Here is a 9,293-nt window from a genome sequence, read left to right on the forward strand (position 1 = left end):
TCTGAATTTAATGTCCGTTATTTTATTTTATTAAGATGTCCAAGACCGTCCGATTCGCAACTGCCTGTTGCCATCTTTAAGCTTATCTAATTTATAGAACTGGGCTTAATTTAATATTAAAGAAAATTAATAAGAGACTTTAAATAAACCTACTGCATAGTTTAAATTATAGCGAACGAGTTTAAATTAAATAAAATGTTACGAGACAAATCTCATCTCTCAAAATTGCAACATTAAATTATATATCATTTTTGTTAAAATGATGAAAATTACCAAGTTTAAAATTGCGTAGTTTGAGAATAAAATGGGTTTTTTTATGCTTCAAAGAACAGCTTTACATATTTTTGCAATTTTGGTTTGGATCTATGAAAGCCAAAAACAGTGGAGATCCATTAACAAAACTTCCCTTTATCTATTTCTAATGATCCTCCTGAGACTTCATACTGGAGATTTTTCCCTACAGCTCAACGAATACCTATACATATATAAAGATTATACATATTTGTACACACTCACATATTTATGAAATGTAGTGTATTGGAAACGATCATTTTAGGAAAATAGCACCATTTCTTTAATTTCAACACATTATCGCGTTGTATTGGCAACGAATATCAATTCTGAAATTTAGGTTTAACTTTATTTTTTGTTCGTTCCGGCTTTCTGAAATTGCGTTCAATGGAACATCTTTTTAAATTAAACCATTTTTGAGACCCGAAGAAGGAAAACGCCTATCTGAACAAGGGTGGTTCCTTTTTTTTTGGGGGGGGGGAGGGTTGCCATAGAGTTTGTGATATTTGTCGAGCAGGACGAAATTATGCCTTAATTTTTTATGGCATCTTTTTTATGGTGGTATGGAATGGTGCATACCACCCACTGCTACCAACACCCGTTTTGTACCCGTAGGGTAATAAATAAATAATAATAATGGTGGTATATATTTTTAATTTGAGGTGCCAACTATTTTTAATTAGAAATGCGTATTTATAATGAAATATGGTGAGAATGATAGTAGAATTTCGTGATAGTGTTTCAGAACTGCATGTCTACATTTACGAGTCCAAAAATTAATGGACTATACAAATAAATTTCGTGTGTTCATCGGGTTTATAAAATGACAAATTTTAAGTTTAATACACTTATTTTGTTCGAATTGTTAAAAACATAAGTACGATGGACGTATATCAGCATTTTTATTACTTATTTTAAGTTAAAATTGTAAGTAAAATTTTTACTAGACAAGAACTCGCAGAGTATTAGGCAGATATGTTTTAAACTCAGTCCTATTTTTTGCTTATTGGATATTTTGGGAAAAATTCCCCCCCCCCTCTCCCGTTCCCCGAGGAGCAGTTACTGACGCTCCGAAATGACGTGAATTATTGAATAGTGAGGTAGGAGCTTCAGATATTCTTTTTTTAGTAATTGAAGATATTCAAAAATGTATTGCTTGGGATTCGTCCTATCAAATTTTCTTTTAATACAACCTCTCATTTTTATTCTAATCCCTTAATAAAAATAGTCAATAATCACTGGAAGAATAAAAGAAACATTCTTTTCAAAAATTTGTTTTGAATCACAACAAGCACCAAAACGAGAATAAAAAATAATTTCCTTCTCTATGGCGAATTCCGTAATTCATTAAGGTGATCAATAAAGATTTGTCCAAATACCAATATTTTTCAATAATTCTTACCCAATAAGGTAAAACCTTAATCACACTTAACTATTTAAGTAAATTTTGAAGGAATATTATATTAATAATTTATAAGTATAAGAAGTAACTGTACTATACCACAAATGTTCCTTTTAGCAATGGAATCGATTGCATTCTGTTTTTCAACGCAATAAATCAATTAGCCCTTTTCCCGATAAATGACCTTTTACCATTATAGTCACTTTTTTTATCTGAGTTAGAGTGCAACGAACAGAGAAAAGAATAATGTGACCGAAAACAAGTTAGCTTGATTCAAACAAAATGTTAACTAAATTTTTTTTTTTTTTTTATGTTACTAGGAATGTGTGTATAATAATTAAGAACTTTCTTTTTCGAGAGCAAAATAAGTTATTTCATATATATAGATTTAAATCCGGATAAATTATGACGTTAGCGTGGGGAAAGAGACAAAATTCGGTACCAATTTTGAGAACCAAGTGGTATTGAAGTCTTAGCACTTAATATTTCTAAGTCAAAGTCTAGATACATAGTATACTAAAATTATAATTAGTTAAATTTTGATCGAAGATGAATTGATTTAAGAATTTACCCAAGGACCATTGTGGTACTTTGTCGAATTATTATCAAGTTTTGTACTTTTGGGTGAAAAGTGTTAAGCATAACTTTAACATCGATTTCTTAATTATTTCCACAAGATATAGAACTTATTAAATCTCATTTATCACCCATATGTAATGTGCGTTTTCTAATTTATTGTATTAAAACAATAAATCTACTAAACTAAACGACCGCATTAGCAAACTATTCAACTACTAATGATAAAAAGGTTCCACCAGTAGTCCAGTACTCATTCACTAACAGTAATTAACACTTCCACAAAATGAAAATTACTACAAACGTAGACGGACAGTTTATGTAGATCATTAGCAGAGGCAGGGTCCGTCCACAGCGTAACAGATAACGTTAATGAATGTCGTGTGGGGACAAATAATGTTTAGCCTTTTTAAGCTAAAATGGACTGTTTTTCTCAATGGCATGATAAGGGTATAACGCTTGTATTGTAATATATTACTAAAAATACAAAAAGACTTACTTACTAAGAACAAGAATTTTTAAAGTATAAACTTATCGTAGTTCTATGTTGAATAATTTAGCTTGCACGTGGTTCAGCGATTTTTCAAAACCCAGGAATAATTACAACTTTTGAAAGGGACTTAATTTTATTACATAACAATTTTTTATATTGATATGTTTATATGTATAAATTATATAAAAGTTTTTATTTCAGAATATAATATAATATGTCTAATAATTACTATATATGATTCGGGATAAATTTATACAATTTATTTCTCTTTGCTACTTATTACATATGAACTATGTTTTACATTTTGGTAAAAAAATGAAAAAAAAAAAAACCCAATAAAGTTTTGAAATAAAATAAAGTACAGATCGTTTAATGATGATTTTTAACAGTAATATATTTTTGGATCTCTCATGTTTATACCTGCGGGTTGTTGATTTTGTATAATTTTCTCTTGCTGTTATTAACGGGTTTAAAGAGTTAGGGCAATATTGAAAAAAATTATGAGTCAATTTATGTATTCATGTACGGTGTCTATATTTATATATTACATGTACATCTTAGTCATTCTTGTGTAATATGAAAGGTCGTTAACAATACTGAGACAATTCTTTTGTAATACTTGTATTTTTTTTTTTAAGTTGGTAGAATTAGATAATCTCCATATGGGACAAGCATATGCAATGATAGGTTTTAATTTTGCTTTCTAGAGTATCAGTTTTGAATAATATTGATTATTTATCTTATCTTATTTTTTTTTAATAATGTAGTATTATTTTTTGCTATTAATATTCTATCTTCAATTTAGACCTTTTATTAATGTCGGTCCGGTATATGATATCTTACATTTTAATATATATTATACGGATACAATATAACATATCAAGTACAGCGTCGCAGGGTTTATAAGGTTCTCAATATAATGTAGCTTTCGAAGCTCGGAATAACTCAGGATTTGAATAAAACTGGCTATGCTCGGAAGGATTCATTTCTTGCAGGAAGTTATTGAAGTAAGCTCAGAAATCCCCCTTATTATCCAATAAGGTTCTCCGCTGGCAGGGAAAAGGTAACTGGGGTGGGGCAAATATTTCGTCGTTGGGTCCTTTCTTATATTATTATTACGAATGTGGATCGAAGGACATTATGAATAGAGGTTTTTAATAGATTCCTAAAAAATAAAAATAAAATAAATTGTACATTTATTTAATTATGATTTACGAAGAGGACCTTCTCATTTATTTGAAATTAAACAAAAACATGGACATATCTAAAGATAGCAAATTATTATTCGTTTCTAAGTCGAATGAAGCGTAGAAATACGAGTAGGAACATTCAGTGTTCGTTAGTTTCTCATGGGTTAGACAGTTAAAAGATCGTGTCAATATACTGTAAAGTTCTCTCACACTCTAGAAAATTCTTAGTAATATAATAATAGTATATATAATGTAATATAACTGTGTGTGGTAAATCCGCGTTCTGTGTGCTTTTTCTTTTACGAGGGTTGGTGAAAATCTTGGAAAATATTAATAATGGAACGAAACAAAAAATAAATAACAAATTTTAATGTAAATAAATGCTCTATTATAAAAATGCCAAGAACATAAGTAAAAAGGGCGTAATAACCAAGAAGTTTATCGCCCGAAATGAAATTTGTCTCGTACTTCTAGTTTTCTCACCCGACATCCTACCTAAAATAATCGTAATTATTATTACTATTTCGATATTTTGGTTTATTGATTTCACTAATGAACCTTTTTATTTTACTAAATATAAAAAACTAAACCTCTTTTAAATTTTAACACAGAATTGAGGTTTTGAGTTTCAAGATAAATAGTATCCAAAAAAAATCAGCCTTCTTCTTTTTATTTAATTCACTAGTCACCTGATTCTTGGTAATTTTCACAGTTAGGCAAAATTAGCTTGAAACTAATAGCTAAAACTGTCATAGACACGATATTTATTTATGAATGGTTCATTCATGAAGAAGAGTCGTATCGATGATAATTTTAGCTATTATAAATCCCATCTAGTGATTTATGAATCGAGGTTGGCGAGAGGGAAACAGGTTTATAGGATGAAGTATGGCTAGTACATTTTTATTTGGTGCTCACATATTTTGTTTTACCTTTTAACGCATTATACTTTTTTTTTTTAAAAAACGAATACAATAATAGACAGAATAAAAATATTTTTTGGTATCAAAATATTTGTAATTTAAAATTTTACTTTCAATGTGCATTGTATCTTAAGTAAAGATTTAGATTAGAGTTTAATTTTGAGATGCTTTATTTTATTATATCTTATATTGGTAGATTTTTGTTATGAAAATTATTAATAAAGGAAGCTTTGGATTTGATGGAAAACTATTGAACTGAATTCTTCGAAGCTGGGGGGGGGGGAGAGGGAAACAAATCAATAAAATAAGAATATAAAAAGTATATAATAGAATTTTCATAGAGAAATTTATGAACATGTATAAGGGAAATAAAGCTTTTTAGTTGGAAATAAAATATTAATATAACAGTGGTATGATAATAATAATCGTAACCAAATAATCTTTAAAGATTTTATTTTCTTTTGTTACATTAAAGTGGTCTTGATGGCTGTTGGATTTAATGAATGAGTTTTACATTTAATAGGTGCATTTTATACTAATGAAATTGAGGTTATTGTTTATACATTTTTTACAAGTCAATTTTCTAAGTGGTTACTGTTCAATCTTGACTACGTTACTTACTCATCGACGGGTTCATCTCTTAACCTCAAGAATTTCTTAGTAGTTTCTTCGTAGTTTGTAGTATACCTTTTTGTGGTACTGTGGCTTTTCTAACCTTATCCAGTTTTTCTCCACTATAGATAACTCTTTTATTCTTATAATATATTCTTATATTATAGGAATATTCTTTTTTTTTAAACGATTCTGATAGCAAATGAAATTTTAAGTAGAATCCAAACGGAAAAGATTGTTTACGCTTTTGAACGATTTACGTGTAAAATCGAGAAAAACCTCTAGAGAATAGAATCGTTTCAAAATTCAATTAGTTGTAAGAATGCGTCGTCATAATTGAAGTAATTTTTGGGTGTCGTCATCACAACGGTAATTTAGTATTCTCGGCTAAGTAGTCACGGAATCCCCGGGTGTAGTTTGAAATAGACTTCAATTAATTTATATGAAAATATAAATAAATGAAAATATAATATAAACACTGTGAGGTATTTATTTACAATACGTTTTACATACTTATATCATAGAGTGTCCTCTGACAACTCTATTACACTCTAGATCTAGAATCTAAAGGAGAATCTTCCTTTAATTTATGTATTTGATACCAGATCGGGTTGGTGGGTTTTATAAGGTTAATGTAAGAGGTACATTTTTTTTTAACAATTGATTATGGAGAGGGGAGGTATCATCTCATGCAAAAGACACCCCTAACTATATACAATGTAAATAAAACAAAAAATTAAGATTAAAATAATGATCCTTAATAAAAGATAAATTAAAGTTAGTAACAAAAATAATGACAATTATGGGTTTAACAAAATAAATAATTGACTTCTAATGGAAAAAAAAGCGAATTTAAGAAAAAGATGAAGAGAGAAAAAAAGAAAAATAAATTAAGATAAAATAAAACTTTAGACTGACAGTAACAGAACTGATTGTTCCCAAGTTGTACGTCACTACTCCTTTAACTGTAGATAACTGGGATTGGAACTTCATGAACCTTTTTTTGATGTAATCCTCTATTGTCTCTATTTGTAATTCTCGATGAAATTGGCTATTTCTTACAAACCAAGAAGCATTCACGAGAATCTCCCTCTCTCTAACATAGTGCTATATTTATACTTAAATCTAAAGAGATGGGGATAATAGAAACTTGCAAGAGGGGATTGGGTTTAGGGGGTAGCAAAGTCTACGTGAGTGATTTCAAACTGTTTTAGACAATTCTAAGTTTCTTGGAAATAGGAATAAAAAGAGAGCCAAGTCTATTACAGGTTCCCATCCTGTACATTACTAGGCGAAAAAAATAATAGAACGATACCCTTTTGTTAAACTGAGAATATGGTTATTGTATCCGTAATATATACAGCTTTTGCGTCTGGGGGTCTATGGTCAATACTTGGATTATTTATTTAAACATTTATAGTAACAAAAAAAAAAGATATTTATATAAACACAAGATTTTGTTCTATAGATTTTTTTTTCGATTTTGGCACAGTTTCAACATGATGAAAAATGTGTGAGATTATGAATAATAATCTTATGAATACTTGTTAATAGAATCCGTAATATATACAGCTTTTGCGCCTGGGGGTCTATGGTCAATACTTGGATTATTTATTTAAACATTTATAGTAACAAAAAAAATGATATTTATATAAACACAAGATATTATTCTACAACTGATGAAAGTCACAACGAAAAATTGAATTCTGAAATGATTTTGTTCTATAGATTTTTTTTTTCGATTTTGGCACAGTTTCAACATGATGAAAAATGTTTGAGATTATGAATAATATTCTCATGGATACTTGTTAATAGTATCCGTAATATATACATATATTTATTCCATTCTGAAGAAGAAATAAGGTTAGAAACTCAACAATACTCTTAAAGAATAGTTCAGATTGCACTGCAGTGTGCACAATTATACTAGGAAAATTTATTGTATGAAATAAAAATGTTCATTAATTTGGCGATATTAACACTAACTTCAATAAAAATAATGATAATGTATGATGATATTTTATAATATGGCTTCTCTCACATTGTGTACCCACTTACAGGTAACATATTGAGGCCGCTCGAGCAATACATCCACACTATCTGAAAGTGTGAAAGTAAGAATCCTTTCAACAAATTAGATCCGAACTATCAAAAAACTATGAAACTTCGGAAGTCATAGCAACCGAGATTGAGAAAAAGCTTTGATTGTTGAATTTATGAACATTTTGAATTTATACGATCAATTTCTCCAAAATCATTTCAGTAACTGATTGTTTGCATTTTTCAAGTAATAAAATACTCTTAAAAGCTTAGAAATATTTTTTAATAGAGAGATGACGATTAAATACACAGTAATTTGTATTAACTATAAGGGAGATTATTAATAATTGGGTGTTATCAGTAAACTTCAATTTCGTAGAGCGTCATTCTGCGTCGCCTTAAAGTTGAAACGCGATAACAGTTTTCGAAACTTTAAAAGTAGAACTAAAACTTTTTTGCAATTTTTAGATTGCATCATCTGTTTGACCCTGAGAAGCATTAGAGCAAATGTGTATTGGGTAGCAATTATGTACGAGGTATAAGAAGTTTAAATACAAAAAGTCTCCAGGAAGATGGCCGGTGTTGTGCTCGATTGAAGTATTGTATGAAATGAAAAATCTATCTTTAATTTGGGACACTTGGTCCACTAACAAAACAATTCGGAAAATTTTAGTTACAAACTAGAATCTATTAGAGTGCTGCCAATGGGTAGGTTCTCTACACGCCTGTAACACTCCATTTTAACTGAGATCAAATTTACTAAATGTATTATAATGTACAGTTGTAAATAGCAATAAATAAATAAATAGAAAAAAAAACTAGAGTCTAAGGCATACATCTTCTAATACTCTCTAATATTAGAGGATAAACTATTTGGTTGCTTCTATGGGCTTTGAACATCGCATATATCTATTTTTCAATTTATCTAAATTAGAAGCATCCTTTAATAATCAGTATTAAATTTGGCTACGTTTCATATCACAAAATTAATATCAACAATATTTATTTTATATATAATCTTTACACTTTCTTGAGACTGGTTATTATTGTTTAAATAAAAGAAATTTTATCCAATTTTTTTAATCTATATTTCTAGTATATTTATTTAATCTATATAGTCCGACGTTTCGAACAATTCGGTCATCTTACATACAATTTTAGAACCACATCACTTTTTTAAAAAAACTTTCACCACCCTCGAAGAATGGTGCCAAAACTGGAGGATTAAAATAAATTCCAATAAATCACACCAAATCACATTTACCCTTCGTCGTAAACCTTCGTCTTGCCCTACAGTATCTTTTAATAATACCCCACTCATTCCTGTTGAACAGATCCGTTACTTAGGACTAAATCTGGACAAACGCCTGACATGGAATCCTCATACTCGACTGAAAAGTCAGGAAACTGCTCGTTGATTCCGACTATTTCAACATTTACTAGACAAACGGTCCAAACTTCCAATCTATTACAAAAGACTGATCTACGTGACTATTATAAGGCCTATTTGGACATACGGAGTTGAGCTATGGGGCTCCAGTAAACCATCGAAACCTATCCTTACAGTCCAAAATCATTAATGCTCCTTACTTTGTCACAAATCAAATCATCCATCAGGACCTCAATGTCCCCTATGTTGCCGATTTGGCCAGAAACAGATACCAATCCTTCCATAATAAACTTTCCAACCACCCAAACCAACTCGTTTCTAGCCTGGCTTCTCCTTCACTACCTTAATAATCCTCCTAGGCGTCTGAAAAGAAGAT

General features: G+C 29.6%; 1 protein-coding gene across 3 annotated transcripts in view; it reads left to right on the forward strand.

The window, feature by feature from the left end:
- The window catches only part of LOC106691479 (U8-agatoxin-Ao1a), a 143,735-nt gene that overhangs the window by 1,062 nt on the left and 133,380 nt on the right, over positions 1-9,293 (forward strand). The window lies entirely within an intron of this gene.

This window comes from Halyomorpha halys, unplaced genomic scaffold (assembly GCF_000696795.3).
Source record: "Halyomorpha halys isolate HHAL.00 unplaced genomic scaffold, Hhal_1.1 Scaffold2401.1, whole genome shotgun sequence".
NCBI classification, from domain to species: domain Eukaryota; kingdom Metazoa; phylum Arthropoda; class Insecta; order Hemiptera; family Pentatomidae; genus Halyomorpha; species Halyomorpha halys.